This window comes from Miscanthus floridulus, chromosome 2, assembly GCF_019320115.1.
Source record: "Miscanthus floridulus cultivar M001 chromosome 2, ASM1932011v1, whole genome shotgun sequence".
Taxonomy (NCBI): domain Eukaryota; kingdom Viridiplantae; phylum Streptophyta; class Magnoliopsida; order Poales; family Poaceae; genus Miscanthus; species Miscanthus floridulus.
In genome coordinates this window covers 129,899,379-129,923,248 of record NC_089581.1, presented here as the reverse complement: position 1 = coordinate 129,923,248, position 23,870 = coordinate 129,899,379, and the positions used below count along the sequence as shown (strand labels likewise).

The 23,870-nt window shown below is 38.6% G+C and overlaps 1 pseudogene; it reads left to right on the top strand.

Moving 5' to 3' along the window:
• Positions 1–2,242: 2,242 nt before the first annotated feature.
• Positions 2,243–5,806, top strand: LOC136539662 (uncharacterized; annotated as a pseudogene).
• The last annotated feature ends 18,064 nt before the right edge of the window (positions 5,807–23,870 follow it).

Below are 23,870 nucleotides of genomic sequence, written 5' to 3'. Positions count from 1 at the left end.
CCCATGTTCTTTTTTTATTATAGTTTTCTTGAAAGTAAACTAGTTTGAAATTTCAAGCAATATTTGGTATATTGAAGTTTATATAGGGATAGGTTATTATACTCCCTCCGTTATTTTTTTAAATGTCACATTAGGTTTGTCCGAAGTCAAACATTGCTATCTTTGATCATTCATTTCAAAAAATTATTATAATTTTACAACCTATGAATTATATATTATGAAAGTATTTTTCATAGTGAATCTAAAAGAATAAATCCTATTATACCATGAGCCTATATAATTTTTTTAAATAGATGTTCAAAGATATAAATATTTGAAAGACCTCTTATACTTTACACAACAAAACACTTTGATGATTCATTGTTCTTCTAAGAATAGCATTGAAAAACATAGATCATCCTCTCATGATGTTTATAACTATACCAAGTTCTTGGTGGTGCATAAAGCACAAGTGCAATTGTCAATGCACGATACAATTATTTCATTTATAATGTCCCTCTTCTACAGTGCCTTGTCTAACCTCATGGGTTGAGAACATGCACGTGCTTTATATGTAATATATAATATTAAAACATAACACTTGCTATAGGTCTACATTTTGATATCTGAATAAATTTAAACATAATTTTTAGTGACCTCATAATTGTAAAGTTCTAGTAAGTACGTTCCTGCAATCATTAGTTTGTTTCCAGTATTTTTCTTGGAAAAAAGAAATGACATGGAAGAACCTTACCTGAAAATAAGTGCAAAAAGTTCAAAAACCTCACTGTATTGGACACTCGAACCCAGGATGCATACTGTACAAGCAAACCATTCTACCACTGGGCTACTGCCAGTATGTTTGACCGGGTAAGAATATATTTATTTATTTCGAATCAAATGGAATATTATCCAGAGCCCAATCAGGACGACGAAAAGGCGGCAAACTAGCGATATAGTTTTAGCGCGAAACGAAGCCTAATCTCCCGCGGCCGCACCTAAAAACACCACATATCCCGTAAATCTCTCCTCCATGTTCCCAAACGAACCGTCTTAGGTTTTATCGCCGCCCACTCCGATTGAATCGAAGGGTGATCATAGGGTGTGCAGCTGGTTGCCGAGATCATCCTGCAGGAGGGGCGAAGCACATCTCGTTCCGCCCGCCGACACCGAGCACCCGCGGATTAAATCAATCAGCATCTGTGCCGCCACACATCTGATCTTCTTCTTAAGGTACAATGCGAACCCCTTTGCTGTCCTCTTTTGTGCCTTATGCTCCATGGTCAAGAACCCTACTGTTGTTCTTTGGATATCAATGATAGCTCTTTTTATTAGGTTTTGTATTCAATCTGCAATCTGCATTCATCTTTGTTTGACTATTGCTGCCTTGTTATTGGGGTTCAGTTAATTAATTGTGTTCTGAGATGGGCTGGACGGTTGGTGCTACACTAATAAGATGGAAAGTGAATTACTTGTAGACTGAACTGAATAGGAAGGGTAGAATCTCAGTGGAAGGAGTAGTTCCAATTATGCTATCTTGTTTGTGTATATTTCATAGTTGACAAGAGCAATGTCTAGACTGCTATTTTGTTAACATTCTGTTGTGTTCAATATTTAGTGTTCTGTGTGAAGCATGTCCTAATTTTTCTGAATATTAGTATGAACTGTGGATTCTGAATATGTGGTACTTTAGATGTACAATCTGATCATTAGCAATTAGGGAAATCTCAGGAGTTAGGTGATCATCCTTATATTGTAGTGTTTGTCTTGCATCATTGATAATTGATTTTCTATACTGGTTATTTCTCACTATATATTTTCTCTCTCGAATTATTTTTTGCTGCTCCAATCATCTTATCTTTTAGTGTGCTGGTGTGCTAAGGTGCGGGTGACTGGAGATTGGGCGGGTGACCAGTGTTGGCGTGAACGCAAACTCAGAGAACTTAAGGTCTCATTCTACTATTCATCTCTCTCCCTCTATCCCTCTCTGTGTGCAGCGGATTATTTTTCTTGTGGCACTACAATTATTTTTGTGTGGGTGGAAAGCTGATTGCTTTGACACTATCTGAACCATGCATATATGAAAGTAACTTTATTTTTTTTCCTAAAGTGTGAATTCTAATATTTAGGTAGGTACGTTCCATGGGTGAGGATCGTAGTTGGATGTACAATGAGCGGAAAGGTAGCTTGTTTAGTCCAGTTTGGAAAGCTGGTTTGGACACCTTTCTAGACCATGCCTTTTCATTACCTGAAGCTGCTAAAGATGGGAGATCTAAGTGTCCATGTACTAAGTGTGATTGTCGCCACAAGAGGAAAAGGGATGAAATGGAGATGCATTTATGCCGCAATGGTTTCCAGTTGGGGTATGAGAGATGGACTAGGCATGGGGAGTCTGATGTAAATGATCAAGTAGACAATGAATATGTAGGTAGCTCAGATAGGATGAGTGAAATGCTATTTGATGCTATTGGAGCCGAAGGTGTCCGTCAGAGTGAGGAGCCAACTCAAGCAGCAAAGGAGTTATATGAGCTACTAGAGGAAGTAGATAAACCACTGCATGACAAGACGTCTCACTCCCGCCTATCCATTGTAGCATGACTTATGACCATAAAAACACAATATAATCTTTCTGAAGCCGTTTACAATGAAATAATGAATCTTTTACATGAAGTTATTGGAGATGAGGCTGCCAGGGATGTCCCTAAAAACTTTTATAGGTCTAAGAAGTTTGTGCATAGCCTAGGAATGCCTTATGTGAAGATTGATGCATGCCCCAATGGATGCATGATATATTACAAAACTAACAAAGATAAAGAAAGTTGCTCTATCTGTGGTGAATCTTGGTATGAGGAGCCAACTAGAGGAAAGAAATCTAGGAAAGTACCAAAAATTTTTTTGCGTTACCTTCCAATTACTCAAAGGCTACAACACCTGTACATGTCATAGAACACGACAAAGCACATGGGATATCATGCACAACCCCGCAACAATGATAATGTTATGGCTCACCCTTCGGATGGAGAAGCTTGGATGCAATTTAACAAGTTGTATCCAAATTTTGCCAAGGAGGTTAGGAACGTGCGTCTTGGTTTGGTAACTAATGGTTTTACACCTTTTAGTGCTCATGCTGCCCCATACTCTTGTTGGCCTATCTTTGTTGTTCCGTATAACCTCCCTCCTGAAATGTGCACTAGAAAGAGCAACATCATCCTTGCACTCGTTATTCCTGTTCGTGAACACCCGGGGAAGAACTTCAACGTATACATGGAACCACTAGTTGATGAGCTCTTGGATTTATGGGAAAAAGGTTCTCTTACTTACAACTGTTATAGAAAGGAAAACTTCACCATGAAGGCAATTGTGTTGTGGACCATTCATGATTTTCCTGGATATGGCTTAGTAGCATGCTAGAGCACACATGGAAAGCTAGCTTGTCCAATTTGTGGGTCTGACATTAAGACATTTAATTTGAAGCATAGGCACAAACCTTGCTGGTTTGATTGCCATAGGAGATTTCTTCCAGCTAGCCATGCATTCCGCAAAAGTGTGAAGTGTTTTCGAAAGAAAACTAGAATTACAGATCCTCCACCAAAGCACCTAACTGGTGCTGAGATATTAGAACAGTTAAATAATCTAACTCTTGATAGCAAAGGTAACAATAAATATAAAGGGTTTGGGAAGTCGCACAATTGGACATATATTAGTTGTTTGTGGCGATTGCCATACTGGAAAAAGTTGATTCTCCGACATAACATTGATCTCATGCACAATGAGAAAAATGTTGCAGAGGCACTATTAGGCACAACTCTAGATATCTCAGATAAAACTAAGGACAATATTAAAGCGTCTTGACATGGCTATGCTTTGTGATCGCCCAACTTTTGATTTGATTAAGAAGCCCAATGGCACATGGACAAAACCGAGGGGAAAATATTGTGTTAGTAAGGATGATAGATTGGTTATCTTCAAGTGGTTCAAGCAACTGAAGTTCCCATATTGCTTTGCTGCTAATTTAAGTAAATTTATAAAGTTGGATAAGCAGAAATTTATTGGTATAAAAAGCCATGACTTACACATAATCATCGAGCGCCTACTGCCAGTTGCACTTAGGGGTTTCATCCCTGAGAAGGAATGGAAGGATATATTAGAACTGTGTTTTTTATCAACAAATATGTGCCAAAGAAATTGATCGAGAGAGAATGCGTGAACTTGAGAAGGAGATTCCAATTCTTCTATGTAAGCTAGAGAAAATGTTCCCACCAGGGTTCTTTAATGTAATGCAACATCTAATTGTGCATCTTCCATATGAGGCAAGGGTTGGTGGACCTGTGGCATTTCGTTGGATGTACCAACATGAGAGGTAATTATTAATTTTTCTAAATAAGTTAGTTTAGCTCGATTCTTTTTTTTGTTATTATATCACTAAACATTGTAGTAATATTTTGCTAGGTACATGCATGACCTAGGCCTGAAAGTGTAGAACAAAGCTAGAGTTGAGGGTTCTATTGTAGAGGTTGAGATTGTGAAAGAGATAACTAACTTTTTTCTAGATATTTTGCTGACCATGTTCGTACTAGATGGAAAAGGTTGATAGATACAACAGTTGGGGAACACACATGAAGAATGATGGCTCCACTTTAGATGTTTTCCAATATCAAGGCACCCTTCATGGTAGGGGCATGCCTCGTGACCTCTCAGAACAAGAATTGAATGCAGCGAGGCTGTATATTTTGACCAATTGCTCTGCTATTGATTGTTATTAAGAGTAAGTGATACAAATAACAATTTTTAGCTGTTCTAGCAAAGGTTCTATAACTTGTATATATTTGTAGGGCATTTATGGAACAGAAGCATGCTAATAACCCCAGGTTTTCAGTGGAGGTCCTTGACAAAATGATGATAGATGAATTTGTGGATTGGTTTAAGAAAACTGTAAGGACATATTACCTTAGCCGTATTTCATGAACACATGTATATATATATATTCTAACAAACTTATTTATTTTAATAGTATAGAAAGGATACCGATGCAGATGAAGACTTGTGGAATTTAGCCAATGGATGCAAATCTAGAGTACTATCATATAGCTCGTATGATGTTAATGGCTATAGGTTTAGGTCAGAGCGATATGAAAACTCCCGTGCAAAGCTGACCACAGTGAACACAGGGGTTTGTTTGACATCATTCACCTTAGATGATCAACAACTTGACTATTATGGTGTAGTCAAGGACATTATCAAGCTTTCTTTTAATGCTGGTAGAAAAATTGAAATGGTTCTCTTACAGTGCCGCTAGTTTGATCCAATTTCTGGTGTTAGATCTGAACCAAAATTAGGTTTGGTGGACGTCAAGCCATCTTCAAGGCTGGTGAATTTTGAACCCTTTGCCATGGCTCACCAAGCCACACTAGTATACTACTTGCAGTACCCATCTCTAAGGCATGATTTGTGTGATTGGTCTGTTGTTTACAAGATCCAACCAAGGACCTTAACCAACCTTGACACAATAGATGCACATGAGGCACCTATTACAAATGTATTTTTCCAAGAAGATGAGCTGCAGGGAAGCTTCTCCATTGATGTTAATGGCTTGTTTGATGATGTAACTGTGTCTTCAGAGGCCTTGGATGATGTCCTTGATCCCCAAGATATTGAAACTATAGAAAAGCAAAACAGCACTAAGGATCCATTGGATGACATTTCTTATCATGGGAGTAGTAGTGACGAAGAGCAACAAATAGTTGAAAAAAATAGCAACTTGGAAGACATTGACGAGGATGAGGAAACCACGGATGATTCCTTAGAATTTGATTATGATGATTATTGAATCCTTATTTTTAATATGTACATTAGTATCTTATTATTTAGCTTTCATATTGAACTAGAAATATGTCTTCCCAATCTGAAATATGGTGCATCCTTGTTTGATTGATGATTTACTTCACTTATTTTACTTGTGTATCCCCTAATTTTATTGGTGCCTACTCGTTCTGTTTAATAAACATTTTATGCAACATACTTATTGCCATGTATGAAGCAGGATGAGTGGCTGCTTGAAGCACAGACCTATATCATCATCAAGGTCAGTGCGTTCCACATTAGCTGCTGCAAGAGAAAATAATGGATTGGCTTCAGCAAGTCAGCAAGCTATTGAGAAAATAATACTCGATCCAGGACTGATAGCGGTGAAAGACTTCTAGAAAGAGAAAGACCCACGATCAAGGCTGTTGGAGAGTAAGTAACATTGTAGCTACTTTAATTTGTATAATTATGTGTCCATATTATATCTATCGCTTGTGTATTAACATAGACTGTTGTCTCAGTATTTTGTGTTCAAGTGTTCATTGTTTAGATTAATTTTTAGCAAGTACAGTTTGTCCATGATAGAGAACAATGTCATGTCATTAGTGCACTAGCTTGCTTGTAAATAGTTGGATGCACCAGCATATTTATTTAAAGAGCTTGCAAAGACTAAATAAAGAATGTTGTATTTTTAACTTTCCACATTTCTGTAAGGTAGGAGTTTTCAGTACTGATCGTTCCATGATGTTTTGCTTACTTTAACATTTCAGTTATGTATTTTATATCTTTTATCCCTATATGATGATGTCATTTGATTTAATATAAAATTATCAGGCACTAGGAAGTACATCCTTATCAAAGTTCTCGCAAACCCCCAACAGTAATTGGCGCTCTAGTTCACGAGATGTATCTTGATTTTGTTGATACAATAAATGGGATGAAGCCAGTGCTAACATGGGAAGATTTCAAGAAGACTACCATAGCTGGGGTATCAACTGATAAGAGAGTATTGGAAGAGTTCCGGGTATGTGCTACATGTGCATAATAACTACAGCTTACTAACTAGCTTTGCTATTGTTTAAAAGTTATCTCAACTGCAACTTACTATAAATAATATGGTAGTGGTGTTTCAAGTGTCTTCTAGAAGATAGAGCTGAGGCAGATGCTGTCTTGGAGTTAAAATTTAAAAACATGGTGCCTAAGATGTTGAGTGAAGAGAAGCGGGCTATCACAAAGAAACTATATAAGGATGGTAATGTGCCCCCAGAAGATGTAGATGAATATGGAAATCATTGGCCAACAAAAGATATATGTTAAACCAAGAGACTTTACAACTAATGAAGGTTGGGCTTTGCTATGTGAGCACTGGAGTACATCAAAATTTAGAAAGTCGTCCTTAAAGGCAAAGCAAAATCGCCTAGCTAGAGATAATAACGTATACCTTCACAGTGGCTCAAGAAGCTTACCAGCAACACGCCAATGGCTGGTAAGAACCCAAACCAAAAAGTTGTGACTTCATAAACTACTGATGTACAATGTTCAATACATGTCAAAGCATACTTACACTTTAATTGTAGTCACTAAAAACTAGCGTTGACCCTGGAATTGGTGGCGCTTGGCAGCATAATCATGAATTGAATCCAGGGACAAATGATGGTAGGTTGTGCAACCAGAATGCTGCTGATAAATGGGTAAGTGTTGGATTATTTAGCTGATAGCTCTTGTTGTCTTGTTACTGATCCTCAGCTTTTCTATGTTTTTTTTGGAAAAGGCACAATATGAGGAAGGAATGGAAAAAAGTATGGCACGAATTGGAAAATTGAGCATCCTAAATTAGATGCAAGTGTCATTTATGAGTGCAGGTAGAATGCCACATGGTAAGCTAGGAATTGGTGATGGAGCAATTAGTATTGCTGAGAAGGAAGCAATCAAGACAAGGAAAAGAAGTGCACAACCATATGTTTATGCTAAAGAGAAGCGACTTGAAAGGGAAAATCTGCTATTGCGAAAAGAATATAGCAACCTTGAACACGTTGTGCAGGTAATTATTGTTAGAATAAATATATGCATACAAATAAATACCTATGGCTAACCATGAAGTTTTAACAGGCACTTGTTGCTAAACAAGGAACGGACTTTGATGCATTAGCTTAGGAAACTACAACTAACTTGGTAAGTTTACCAGCTACCTCACAGAGCACAAATTATTACAATGAACTCAAGGATCACTCTAGTTGATTCAGATTTGAATTTTATTTTTCCCACCTCAATTCATTGCAAAACTGACCTTTAAAGTATAAACTAATATATGCATGACATGCAACCTACTTCTGAATCTGAGGTTGCATTCGCTAGAGAGCATGAGAAAATTGTTCCTAATGCATCTAATCATGTAAGTATTAAGTGTGTTCCAAATGTATCTGTGCCATACCTGAAATTATTGCAAAATCTATCTTATATATATTCAAGCTGGTTCATATGCTTATAAAAATAATTTTATAACTTCTGTAGGATAACATTGGTGGAGCAGACTATAGTGGTGAGGAAAATATTGGTGGAGTAGACTACAGTGGTGAGGAAAATGAAGATGACATCTATGATTATGATGATGAAGGATACCATTTCCAAGATGATGGCCAAAATTACGAGAACAATGGTGAAGACTTTTTCGATGATGATGCTTCCTGGTGATGAGAAGAGATTATATGCAACATATGCAGTGTGGCACTTTTAAGTAGTTTTTCTTATGCCTTGTGAACAGCAGAGCAGTATCTTAGTCAAGTATTTTAATTTGAACATTAATTTATGTAATGTTGAAGAATGTTCTTAGAAAATTTTAGAATGTCTAGACCGTACCTTTTAATATCAAAGAGCTAGTTATGAAATGTCATGAATTGTGAATGTTCAACATTTGTAATTGATCTTCGTGGTTACATATATTAATTATTTATGGCTATAAAAAATATCCCAAGAAATATCGGATGATGGATTATAATAAAATAACTTCATCTCTATATTGCCGATGGTTTAATAGTTTTAGCCGGTGGGAAACCAAAACCTTCGCATATATATATTCTACCGAGAGTATTTAATTCCAGACGGTTAATAAACAGCGTTGCTAATATGTTTCCCCGATGGGTTAAAAAACTATCATGCAATAAATCCCTGACCGGATATGTTTCCCAATGGGTTTAAAAAAACTATCAAGCAATAAATCCCCGACAGGATATGTTTCCCGACGGGTTTAAAAAAACTATCAAGCAACAAATCCCCGACTGGGAAACCCTCAGCAATTTATGTCGGACCAAAGGCCGAATGACGTGTTTACCAACTAATTGCCGAGCATCAACTATCAAAAACATACAGCCAGCCATACAATAACTGACTACCGGTCGGTAAAAGTGGGAATGCTCGACCATGGATGCCCGACGGGAGCTTCCCGATGGTATACGCTTGGCAATTGTACTTCCTAACGGTACAAATTAATGGCCAACAGTTTAATAACCGTCGGCCATTCTTGCGCCTCTAGTAGTGCTAGTGCAAAGTTCACATGGTCCATGCTATATTCATTAGGGAAATAGAGATTGTGGGTAATTAGTTTATGCTCCATAGTACTCTCCATATCCCAAGAACGAAGTATTATGCTGTCTTAGATTCCTCCCAAAGTAACAATGCTTCATGGATGCCAATGAAGAAAATTCTTTGGACAAAACTTACTACGAAGAGCAAGTATTAGAAAGTGTCTTGACCAAATTAGCCTCTCTGATACTCCGAAATTAAGTAGCCTAATGCTATCACTGATGTTGAAAAATGGATGACATGCTTCTCTTCCCTTAAAAGTCTTTCGCACCAAATCTCATGGTGAGATTCCCATAAGGGGGGAGGGCTATAATACCCTAGGTATTTGTCACCAGTAAAGCAATGGGTTTGAGCTCAAACATGACATGTTAAGTGGTGATGAAGGTGAAAGATCAAATCTACAAGAGTGAGGTCCAACTTAAACTTGGACAACACACCCTTACTTACATGTGGACCCTTGTTAAAATTATGCAAGAGTAATGTTAAGCATGCTTATTTCATGTACATTACATCAACATGCATCCATCTTGACCAGTGGAAAAGTTTCATGAAGTTTGGAATCAAGAAGTCACATGAAATGATGTTATAATCTTTCTTGGATAGCTTTATTAAGTAAATGGGAATATGAGATGTTGACCAAACCTTGCTATCTTTCCAAATGACTATAATTGAAGTGTACAACAAAAGTCATGAAGGGTTCATGTTGAGAAAATGTCAAGAAAATGCCTCAATCGGTCTAAAACTCTAATTGAAGTTTTACCGTGATGCTATTTTGACATGTGTTGACCAATCACTTACAGTGCTTGCATGGAGTTGCACCTTAAATAAAAGTTGAAGTTTGAGTGGAGTAGAACAAACTTTGTTTTTGTACCAAGAGCTAGATCAGCTTGTAAGCAAGTCAAACCAAGGCTCAAAGATTGAATCAGCTGCTGTCTTAGGCTCCCGTAAATATTTCTAAGTCTCTGAAGTGACAACAATAAGTTAACTTCTTTGCGACATTTTATTGTCCAAATTTATGTGGTAGCTCAATTGGATTCCTTAAAATGAGTTGAAGTACCTTTCATGGTGAAAACAATAGATCAAGTCTCATCAAATTTGGAGTTCATTTGGATCTTCAAAAATAGTTTCCAAAACAGCAAAAGTTTACTTTGTCACTTAACTGACATTGACATGTCGGCATTCCACGTTCTCCAAATTTTGTTAAGCAACTTGATTTGGTATCAAAATAAAAGTTGGAGTATACATGATGGAGAAGAGCATGTATAAAGATGGCACTTGTTTGACTTCGTTTTGCCATCAATTTAGATTTTTTGTTTGTTGCTGTCAATACGTTGACACTATCACTTTAGAGATTAATTACCTACTAATCCATAGCTCTAATGGTCTTGCTCCATAAATACAAGTCGAAGAGCATCCAGAGAAGAGCAACTTTGCTATAGGCACCAAGGTCCGAATCCACATGGAATATGCCAAAAATGACATCCTAACTCTGGCACTCCATCGCCCGCTAGGTGTTCACAAAAATGGCATCGTGGCAGCCATGCACCAGCAGTGCACCCCACCTCCCTTGCCACATGCCCCCTTTGCCCTACTACCGATGGGGAGAGCCCTGCCAAGCTCTCCACACCCTCTGGATCTCTTTGGCACTCTCTCTCGCTCTGCTCTCTCTCTCTCTCTCTCGCTCTCGCTCTGAGCTCGCTCGGAGCTACAACCATGGCCACCGGTGGTGCTCCCATGGCCACGGTGCACTCGCTCTCTCCCATTCGTAGCCTAGGCCAAGCCACCACTAGCCCTGTGACCTCCCTCTTCACCTTATGCATGCTTGCTGGAAGCATCTCACCGCCCTTGCCGCTACCTTCACCCTCGCTAAAGGCCGTCGCCATGGCATGCCACCCGCGCACGTGGCCGGCAAACCACAGACTGCCTTGGGCTGAGCCAAGCAGCCCTAAGGGTGCGCTCTGGCCCCTAGGTGCTCCCCACCACTGCCGGACACCACCCGCCAAGGCTGGCTAACTCCGTCGTTGCCGCCGCCACCGCCGGAGCTACGCCTCTATGCGTCGTGCACGCGCGTGGCTAGGCCACCTTGGACCGTCTCCAGCTAGGCTGAGTAGCTCGGTGGGTGCATACGACTACCCTAGTCCTTCCCCTCCGACATGCCTCCTCCGGTTGGCAACGGCGATCCCCGGCGTGCTCCTCTATTCTGACAGTGTGGAGGGACCTCTCACTCAAATAAGGGAAAAGGAAGTGGCCTAAGTACAGAAATTGTGACTCAGTTGAATAGTGCAATAGACTACGGGTTGATTCAAGAAAAACTCGGGGGCCTCAATGCAATTGTCTTTTCCTTTATTGCATTTTTTGGCTGAAAATTTGGAAAATCATAACAAATAGTATAAAAATCATAAAATAGTAAATGAGGACTTTTTGGAATCCTTGTGAAATTATCTATGCAATGGATCTATAATATGGTATGCTTTAATTTAAAGTTTTTGCTATAAAAATAAATTTATGCAGTAAGGTTTTTAATACTAGTTATGTCTTGTCTTTTTCATAACTACAGTTGTTGTCCTCAAATAAATGTGAAATGTTTATGGAATGCTACTCAAGTGATGGTTGATGTCTGGTAAAAATTTTAGGATTTTTGTCTTGATGGTTGAAGAGCTATAAAAATAACAATTGCCATGTGTTGCTTTGCTCCTATTCTGAATAGGCCTAAAAGGTTGTGTTGATTTGGCTTAGATAAGTTATGAATCATGCCTTGATGACAATAAATGAGTTGTAATACTTTTCTTAATATTTTCAAAAAGCTAAAGAGTATAATTTTTGGTTTAGTAGATTTTTAGTTATAGTTACTTAAATTTCTGTGACTGTTTCTGCCCAGACCCAGACAGGGTTGCCTTGTTGGTAATGTGTGGCCTTGTTAATTGTGGAATTATCTCTAGGTGTTTATAACAAAGTTGTTTATAATTTGCTAAGATTTCTAAAAAGTCTAGAACCACAATTATTGGACAAGTGGAACTCTAGTTATAGCTGTTTAAATTGCATATCAGATTCTATCCATGTTTTGGATAGAGATGTATTTATTGGATTAATTGACCTTGTTAACTATAGAATCATCTTAAGATGAGAATAATAAAGTTGTAGGTAACTTCATAATCTTTTTAAAAAGTTATGATTTATGTTTGTTAGAGGTCTAGAACTCCAGTTATGCTCCTCTAAAGTTTCTATCAGTTTTCTATCTATAATTGTACCACTGCTGTTTGGGCTGCATGTGCAGTTTTGCTTGTGCAATTATTTTTGTCGTGTAAATGATGTTTTCTGTTTTTGTAGTGAATACATGTGCTAGGTGATGGCTTTAGCTTGCTCTTTTTTTGGCTAAACATATTGGTTAGTTTTTGATCGACGCATGTGTGCAATATCTGAACTTAAGTTCACTTGTGTGCCATGCCTAATATGCTTGCTATCCCTCTATAATAGGTTGTGTGATGTTTAGTTAAATAACTCTTGGTGCCTATGTCTTGCATGATCTTATGTTTGCCTTGAATGCTATTATGTGATGCATCTCATATTACCAATCTTCATATTTATGCACTTGCATCTTGCATCTCATATAGGTACACTAGATGAATCACGTGAAGGACATGATGTTGGAGCTGAACCCAAAGACGGTGTATGGTGGACCTATCCCAAAGATGGAAGGACTAAGCAAGTACCGAGATGGGAGATACTCGCCAAGCCAGTGTCATCTAACAAACACTAACCTAGTGTTGGATCCTAGGCAAGCCCCGGAGCATTCTAAACCTCCTATGTTTTTATAAATATCACTTGAGTTCTTTATGTTTGAGGCATTAGGTTATAAGAGTTGATTGGAACAACTTGATGCATAGAACTACCTTATCTAGAAATATACCATGAACCCTATATAGGTCTAAGATCGAATGTATGCTTAGTGATGCTTAGACCGATAGAAGTTAGGGGATTTACTGTCACCTGCGAGATATAGGTGGATACCAAAGCACGATTGGCTATATTTGCTATCATGAAAATAACCATGTGTGATGAATAAAAAGGAGACCAGACAGGATTGTGATAGAGAAGCAACAAGGCATGGAGGTCTTGGGTGCCTATCTATCCCTGTCTGTGTCTGTTAAGGACCGATTCCTTGTATGTCCTCATGACATTTTGAATGCATGCCTATCACTTAGTTGGCCAGATAACTCGTTTTGACTGCGAAGCCGAGTAGCTCAACTCAAGACGGAAGCCAGGAAGTGAAAGTGCGCACTCTGGTGGTAGTAAGGATGTGTGGGGAGCCATTGGTGTAAGTTCGAGGGCATATTGATGTCCTGGTAGAGTGGATTCCCTAAGAGTGTGGCACTGCTCGGGCCCATGAATTTAGTTCCTGAATTGTACCAAAGGTGACCTATGACTACCTTAGTGCAGGTATGTCTGGGTTTGTGTTAGGAATAATTCCCTAGCTGGGTAGGAATCAATTTGAATCACCGTTTCTCCTGGATAGTGAGAACTTGACTGAGTAGCGGCAACGTAGAGTAACTCAATAGAAACTTGATGGTTATGATGATGATACCCACATTACTACACTGGCTATGGTTACTATTGCCTATTACTAAATGATACTCCACATGTTTGGCACATGTTAGTTGCTAATCTAGAGATCAATAGCTATAATTAACTCGGTTACCGAATTGTAAAATGTATAGCTCAACTAGTGGCTTTTATGCAAAATTTTGTCAAGTGAGCTCCACCTATAAAGCCTTGCATACTCTTTGGTGTCACTTTATTTATGGTTTATGATGGGAAAGTCTAGCTGAGTACATTTGAGTACTCAGGGTTTATCCCACCATGTTGCAGGTGAAGTTCTTGGCCTGCTGAAGATGGTGGCTAACCGCCGGTGGGCTCGGTGATTCTATATTTATTTCTCATCTATATGCTTTTATCAGAGGATGTCACTTATGCTAGTAATCTATTTGGAACTTATATTAATGTAATCCTTTGAAAGCTATGTTGTTTTCACTAATCGGTTTTGAAACCCATACTTGTACTTTTATTTGTGAACCCATTTGTAACATTATTTCTGTTGCAACTCTATGTATGTGATGTGTATTTGCTTAATCATATGATCTTGGTTGTGATGTTGATTTACCAAGGTCCTTCGTGACACTTGGCGGACTACCGGGTTTATATAAGTGAAAGTATGCGTGTGTCAGCGTGTTAGCGGGGACAGCCGTACTTGATCTTATATAAATTAGGTGGTTCTATCATAGCTGGCAGCAGAGCAAGATTAAGCATAATACTGTCATGTTCATAGTTTTAAAAACAAAGTTTTGGTTTTAAGAAGCCTATTTTAGCTAAAACTTTAGCTACAGGCAAATTTGTCAAAACTTATTTGCAAAACTATGCTAGCGACATGCTCCTTTATTCCCAGTTAAGGACTATTGGGTGGCTATCTAAGTACTAACTATGGGGGTTGTACTTTACTATAATTTTTACTTTCGACGTCCATACGGCGTGCTATTGTATGGATGCCATTCGCTTGAATGGTAATGTATGGATCACTATACCTCTACGCTCAGGTAAGAAGGTAAGTTGATGAGTGGCATGACCGCAAGATGTGAACATGCGGTCATAGGGGAGAGGTAGTTTTGATACTTAAGTAAATATATGTATGTCATATATATATATATATGGAAGTATTTAATTGTGGGTTAGCTTTGGTACAACTATAGATGCATATTCTATATGCATATATAGACGTATTTACTTTCGGGTAGCTTTGATACAGAAGTAAGTATATATATATATATATATATATATATATATATATATATATATATATATATATATATATATATATATATATATATATATATATAAGTATTGTGCTTGCAACCTGGAGGCCAGACTTCCATTTCTGCATATATAATTGTGGGCTTGGGCTGAAATAAAATCCTTCTGTAGGTACGCTAACCACGAATGCCTAGATTGAATGTAGCTAATGACTAGCTATATATCAAGAGAGTACGTGTTATGCCATCAACGTAGAACGTGATTGCCACCTTAGTCTGGCAATTTTTTGAGGACAAATAGGATGGTCATGCATCATGATTGTGCTTGTGCATAAATATGCTTCCCTCACTTTGTTCTAATACTAAGTAACTTGTGATCAATGTGATGTTACTATCTTCCCTATGTGAAGCTAGGCAAAATGCCTTGTTCCATGCCGCTTGAATAGCTATGCTTGAAGATAGTGTGTGATTAGCTTTGCCTTGTATGTTTGCTTCCAAAGGAAATAGATGACAAGTTAATAGTTAGTAAAAACTTTACCCTTTTGAAAACTAAATTGCTAAATGTAAGTAAAACTTGTTTTGTAGAGATATCCACCTACTCAGTAAAAAGGAAATAAAAGATAACAGTACCTTGCCACCATGTTTTGCATGATATGGGTAGTGGTGTTGTTGTAGGTGACTGCTTGTTATATGCAAGCTTTGTGCTTAGTAATAGTTGCTTAAGCTAATTGGGTTGAGTGTTTTGAATTACTTGCTTAAGAACATGATATATGTGTGGATGCTCGTTATCTAGGTAGTGTCATAGCTATCACCCCTTTTGCCCTCGATAAGTATACGAATGTTGAAGAGCGCTATCCTGGAACAACGTTCAAGTTTTGATAATCTTATGGTTGTCGTCTCCAATTAAGTTCCCTCTTAGGAGCCTGAGCATGTTTTGTGGTTGTTCCACTCCTATGTGGGAGGACCTTGCTCAAAAATCCTTATCGGACTTCATTGTTCCTTCTCCTACAGAGGATCTAGTGCAACACTAATCGCTATCTACCCTGGCTTTGGAACCTTTTCCTCATAGATCATGTCGTTGCATTATCAACTAAATCCCTAGTCAGTGCATTGGCTCTGTCCCTCGAATATCGTTTGTTTTGTCTCCAACCCTTCCAAGTCTCTAGATATTTATCAGTCCTAATCTCATGTTGCTGCTCAGTAAGACCAAATCTCATGTTAATCTTTATATGGTAATCACTTTGATGGACACAAGGTGTATATGGAAATTAGGCAAGAGTCCCCTGCTCAATTGTCTTCGGCAATTAAGCTATGTTCTCTTGCGCTGTGTTTTTAATCTTTGGATCACCTCCTTGTTGACTCCTAACCTTGAGACTACCTTTGCTTACTATCTCTCCTTCGCTTAGTGCTTGCTCCTATGCAACCAAATTTGTTCCACGTGAGATTTCTTGTGGGTTGTATGTTCAGTAATGGTGCCATGATTAGCGATCTATGGTGCTATGACAAAACTGAGAGCCTCCTATGGGCACGCACACAAGGTTGTGCTGCTTGGCACATGCTGGTATCAAGGTTTCTAGTCATGATCCATTATAGAACTGCATCGATGTGTTGTTTTCACGTGAGCGCTTTCTTGGTTGTCTCTCCATATCTACTCGGAAGATCCTTATATCAGACCAAAAGTAGTATAGTTTCCTTCTAAAGTTGCAAAGAGGAAAACCTTTGAAGAATAGGTCACTGACATAAATATTAACAGACTACAAGAGATGATAGACAAGTGACTCTACTTGACTGTCCCTATAATGATGTCGATCATCTAGTGAGCAACTTATGTGATCCCCGTTGGATCAGAAGGCAACACAATATTTAAAGTTGGACAAGTTATCAGTTGGATGATAAATGGACTGGGATATTATGTGCTGTAATAGGTCACCTGGTGCTCATGAGCTTCCTATCCAAGTTCTTAATCTTTAGGTGCATAAGGATCATGTAGACAAAAAACGACCTTCTTCGGTGTCGCTCCTTTTCTGCTGACTTCCAGGGTGACTATCTGTTTGCACATCCACTACAATTGTTGCCGTCAAAAAGAAGTTTTGAAGCGTTTTAAGTATTCAAAGACAACTAATTAGTTACCAGTAGGAAGGTTAATCTCTAGCTTGGTAACGACTCTTTGGTAACTATGAAGGCCAGATCTCATTGAACAATGTTAAGCAAAGAAACAGCAAAGCCGGTCATCAATGCCAGTACAACTTCCTTCCCAAGCCCTATGTCATCAAGTCAATTCCATCTTGGACAGTCACACGGATATTGTAGGATGTTGTATCAGCTAAGTAAAGAGCTAGAGAAAGCACATCCCTAGTCTCTGTTAGCATCATTATGTATATGGTGCTATCAAAAGATTTGTTTAGGACTCTATTGGAGGAAGTACAGAAGGGTAGTTGGAAATGGTCCCTTATCTTGTAGGACTGCCCCTCCGCGTGAAGTATGCATTGTGCCCTGCAAAAATAGCCCACTAGTCCAGTGCTTGTGTATCGTTGAGCTGGTACCTAAATCAATGGTTGAAGTTGTTCCCTAGGAAGCATATGAGGAAAACCCTAGCGTCCATCCTCAGCGAGAAAGCTACCACGATTATAAAGAGAATTAGAGAGTGCAGGAAATCTATCAAGGTTTTATTGCACTCCACTAGTTATCTTAAGTCGGGGATTAGTGGCTCAAACATGGTTGAAGTCACACTAAACTTGGTAATTTCATTCCTCACTTAAGGTACTTAGATGTCTTAAGTTGGTTTGAAAATGGGTTGAGTAAAGCATCAGATTTGAGAGATGTTTTGATAGTTTAGTCCCAAAATTTCATAACAAAGTAGTTTTGGTAGATGATTTGTTTGGATAGTCAAACAGTGTCCATTTGAGCTAAATTTGGTCAGTAGTTAAAAGACTCTTGGATCTAAATGCCTAACAAAGCTTGTGCATAATGGAGTCATAGTTTGTGAGAGATGAACTAAAAACCAAGGTGCATATAATCTAGGATTTCTCTATTTACTACTATCATCCCTCACATTAGAAACATTGTGTTTGTAATTGATGCCAAGATTAGCAACATGGTCAATGTTTTACCGTTAGATAATCCTTTAGGTGCCCTAGAGGAGACTCCTTGCACCCCTTTGTGGCTTGCTTTTGCCCTCTCATACAATGTTTTCCTAAATGCTAAACTATAAACAGTCGGTCACCTACTGTTTAGCCATTATTCGGGCAAAACGTCCCATTAAACGGGCTAAATGGCCAATTAAACGGGGTAAATGGGTGATTAAATAGAAATGGTGCACCACTGTGTAGCGTTTACACGGTGTGTAAATGGGCTAAACGACCGTTTAGGTGAATAGTGCTCTCATATCAACAATGCTTGAGCAGTCAAAGTGTTCTACAGGTCAATTTGTGCCTTTGCAAGTCAAAAACAATTTGAAAAGTGTCAAACAATAGATTTTAGATTTTTCTTATGAGTTGTTGATTGACATTAGAAAGGAAGCCTCAATGTCAAAAGTAGTCCCACAAAGCTAATTCTACGACAGTGCAAGTCAACCCAACTTATTATGCAACAGCACCATGAAGGAAAATTGTATTAGATCTTGGTAGTGTACTATTTCTCTGGATGGTGAATAACTGTAACCTTTGTTGTCCTCTAGGCCTCACTACCATCCTTCTTTGGCAAGGATTTCTAAGGTGGACTTGTTCTTTGGTACCTTCCATGTGTTTTTACCCAAGAGGTTGCATCAGATCCAACCCAGATAACTATTGCCGCTTGGATACAAGGATTCCCTCAAATAATAATCATCAAAAACGCTGAGTCAATAGAGTCAGCTATCACCTTCACCGCTCACTCAACGGACTCAGATAATAAAGTGTTATCATTAGAGAAGGAGAACTGCACACATGGAACATTATGTAGTTTTCCATCGATTGGCATCTGAGTGATTGAATAGTTATGACCAGCATAGACATTGTCTATTAGTTACTCTGTTTTGCACAGCCTTAGAGGATGCTTACCCCATCTGGGATCTCATCCCTTATGAAAGGTTGTACTCAAGCTACTTTGGTAGAGAACTGCTTTTCAAACTTTATGAATGAACATGGAACCATTGTAATGAGTAGCTTTCAAAAGCTTGCAGTCTAGTGCAAAGTTCACATGGTCCATGCTATATTCACTAGGGAAATAGAGATTGTGGGTAATTAGTTTATGCTCTGTAGTACTCTCCATATCCTGAGAATGAAGTATTGTGCTGTCTTAGATTCCTCCCAAAGTAACAATGCTTCATGAAAGCCAATGAAGGAAATTATTTGGACAAAACTTACTACGAAGAGCAAGTATTAGAAAGTGTCTTAACCAAATTAGCCCCTCTGATACTCCAAAATTAAGTAGCCTAATGCAATCACTGATGTTAGAAAATGGATGACATGCTTCTCTTCCCTTAAAAGTCTTTCGCACCGAATCTCGGGGCGAGATTCCCATAAGGGGGAGGGCTGTAATACCCTAGGTGTTTGTCACCAGTAAAGCAATGGGTTTGAGCTCAAACATAACATGTTAAGTGGTGATGAAGGTGAAAGATCAAATCTACAAGAGTGAGGTCCGACTTAAACTTGGAAACACACCCTTACTTACATGTGGACCCTTGTTAAGATTATGCAAGAGTAATGTTAAGCATGCTTATTTCATGTACATTACATCAACATGCATCCATCTTGACCAGTGGAAAAGTTTCATGAAGTTTGGAATCAAGAAGTCACATGAAATGATGTTATAATCTTTCTTGGATTGCTTTATTAAGTAAGTGAGAATATGAGATGTTGACCAAACCTTGCTACCTTTCCAAATGACTATAATTGAAGTGTACAGCAAAAGTCATGAAGGGTTCGTGTTGAGAAAATGTCAAGAAAATGCCTCAATCGGTCTAAAACTCTAATTGAAGTTTTACCGTGATGCTATTTTGACCTGTGTTGACCAATCGCTTATATTGCTTGCATGGAGTTGCACCTTAAATAAAAGTTGAAGTTTGGGTAGAGTAGAACAAACTTTGTTTTTGTACCAAGAGCTAGATCAGCTTGTAAGCAAGTCAAACCGAGGCTCAAAGATTGAATCAGCTACTGCCTTAGGCTCCTGGAAAATTTAAGTCTCTGAAGTGACAGCAGTAAGTTAACTTCTTTGCAACATTTTATCATCCAAATTCATATGGTAGCTCAATTGGATTCCTTAAAATGAGTTGAAGTATCTTTCATGGTGAAAACGATAGATCAAGTCTCATCAAATTTGGAGTTCATTTGGATCTTCAAAAATAGTTTTCAAAACAGCAAAAGTTTACTTTGTCACTTAACTGACATTGACATGTCAGCATTCCGCGTTCTCCAAATTTTGTTAAGCAACTTGATTTGGTCCCAAAATAAAAGTTGGAGTATACATGATGGAGAAGAGCATGTATAAAGATCATACTCGTTTGACTTTGTTTTGACCATCAGTTTAGATTTTTGGTTTGTCGCTGTCAATACGTTGACACTATCAGTTTGGAGCTTAATTACCTACTAATCCATAGCTCTAAGAGTCCTGCTCCCTAAATACAAGTCGAAGAGCATCTAGAGGAGAGCAACTTTGCTACAGGCGTCAAGGTTTGAATCTGCATGGAATATGCCAAAAATGGCATCCCAACTCTGACACTCCATCGCCCGCAGGTGTTCATGAAAATGGTGTCATGGCAACCATGCACCAGCAGTGCACCCCACCTCCCATGCCACGCACCCCTTCACCCTACTACCGATGGGGAGAGCCCTGTCGAGCTCTCCATGCCCTCTAGATCTCTCTGGCACTATCTCTTGCTCTGCTCTCCCCCTCTCGCTCTGAGCTTGCTCAGAGCTACTGCCATGGCCATCGGTGGTGCTCCCATGGCCACGGTGCGCTTGCCATCTAATTCTCCTCCCAGGCCAAGCCACCACCAGCCCAGTGACCTCCCTCTCTGCCCTGCACATGCTTACTGGAAGCATCTCGCCCCCGTTGCCACCCGTGCATGTGTCCAGGAGACCATGGACCACCTCGGGCCGAGCCAAGCAACCCTGAGGGTGCGCTCTGCCCCCTAGGTGCTCCCTGCCGCTACCAGAAACCGCCCGCCAAGGCTGGCCAACTCCGCTGCCACCACTGCCAGAGCTGCACCTCTGCGCACCACGCACGCGCATGGCCGGGCTGCCTTGGACCATCTTCAGTCAGGTTGAGCAGCTCGGTGGGTGCGCACGACTCCCCTAGTCCTTCCCCGCCACTCCATCGCCGCCGACGTGCCTCCTCTGGCCGGCAACGGTGATCCCCAGCGTGCTCCTCTGTTCTGACAGCATGGAGGGACCTCACACTCAAATAAGGGAAAAGGAAGGGGCCTAAGTATAGAAATCATGACTTAGTTGAATAGTGCAGAAGACTGTGGGTTGATTCAGGAAAAACTCGGGGGCCTCGATGCAATTATGTTTTCCTTTATTGCATTTACTTGGCTGAAACTTTGGAAAATCATAACAAATTGTATAAAAATCATAAAATAGTAAATAAGGACTTTTTGGAATCCTTGTGAAATTATATATGCAATGGATCTATAATATGGTATGCTTTAGTTTAAATTTTTTGCTGTAAAAATAATTTTATGCAGTTAGGTTTTAATACTAGTTATGTCTTGTCTTTTTCATAACTACAGTTGTTTTGCTCAAATAAATGTGAAAGTTTTATGAAATGCTACTCAGGTGATGGTTCATGTCTTGTAAAAATTTTAGGATTTTAGGCTTGATGGTTTAAGAGCTATAAAAATAACAATTGCCCTATGTTGCTTTGCTCCTATTCTGAATAGGCCTGAATGGTTGTGTTGATTTGGCTCAGATAAGTTATGAATCATGCCTTGATGACAATAAATCAGTTGTAGTACTTTTCTTAATATTTTCAAGAAGCTAAAGGGCATAATTTTTGGTTAAGTAGATTTTTAGTTATAGTTGCTTAAATTTCTTTGACTGTTTCTGCCCAAACCTAGACAGGGTTCCCTTATTGGTAATGTGCGGCCTTGTTAATAGTGGAATTATCTCTAGGTGTTTATAAGAAAGTTGTTTAGAATTTTCTAAGGTTTCTAAAAAGTCTAGAACAACAATTATTGGACATGTGGATCTCTAGTTATAACTATTTTAATTGCATATCAGATTATGTCCATGTTTTGGACAGAGATGTATTTATTAGAATAATTGACCTTGTTAACTGTTGAATCATCTTAAGATGAGAATAAGAAAGTTGTAGGTAACTTCATAAGATTTTGAAAAAGTTATGATTCATGTTTGTTGGAGGTCTAAAATTTCAGTTATGCTTCTCTGAATTTCCTATCAGTTTTTTGTCTATAATTGTACCACTGCTGTTTGGGCTGCATGTGCAGTTTTGCTTGTGAAATTATTTTCGTGGTGTAAATGATGTTTGCTATGGTTGTAGTGAATACCAAGGTTGTAGTTAATTTCATAATCTTGCTTGTATTCAAATGGCATGACCATAGGTCTGATAGTTTAGGAGTTATGAATTTGACAAATGATATGTCATGTTTGGTCTATGCTCTACGTAGATTTGAAGGATTTCATTGTTTGACCTAGTTAAGTATGAAATCATGTCTTAGTGATAATATAAGAGTTATATTTCTTTCCTTAATCTTTACAAATTATCCTAGATCACCCCTTTTGATGTTGTAGAGCTCCAGTTATAAGCTTGTGAAGTTGTATGGCAGAATCTATCGAAGTCTGGATAGAGGTGCTCAATTGTGCTTGATTGACCTTGTTAGTTATGGAATCACCTTGTGATGATAATAAACAGGTTTTAGATAATTTAATAATCTTTTTAGAAAGTTAAGGTTCATGCTTGTTTGATGTCCATAACTCTAGTTATGCATTTTGAAATTACTACTACTTTTCTGTCCTAGTTCTATGCAGATCTAAAACATTGGAATGTTTGACCTAGTTAGATTTGGAATAAGCTTTTGATGATAATAACAATGTTGTAGGAAATTTTATTAGCTTTCCAAAAAGTCTAGGATCACCTTCTTTGGATGTCTGGATCTCTAGTTATGGATAAAACAAATGACTGTTGTGCTGGTGTCTAGATTTCTATACATGTGCTAGGTGATTGCTTTAGCTTGCTCTTGTTTTGGCTAAACATGTTGGTTAGTTTTTGATCGATGCATGTGTGCAATATCTGAACCTAAGTTCACTTATGTGCCATGCCTAATATGCTTGCTATCCCTCTATAATAGGTTGTGTGATGTTTAGTTAAATAACTCTAGGTGTCTATGTCTTGCATGATCTTATGTTTTCCTTGAATGCTATTTTGTGATGCATGTCATATTACTATTCTTCATATTCATGCACTTGCATCTTACATCTCATCTAGGTTTGATAGATGAACCATGTGAAGGACGTGATGTTGGAGCTAAACCCGAAGACGGTGTATGGTGGACCTATCCCGAAGATGGAAGGACTAAGCAAGTGCTGAGATAGGAGATACTCACCAAGCGAGTGTCATCTAACAAATACTAACCTTGTGTTGGATCCTAGGCAAGCCTTGGAGCATTCTAAGCCTCCTATATTTTTTTATAAATATCACTTAAGTTCTTTATGTTTGAGACATTAGGTTATAAGAGTTGATTGGAACCACTTGATGCATAGAACTACCTTG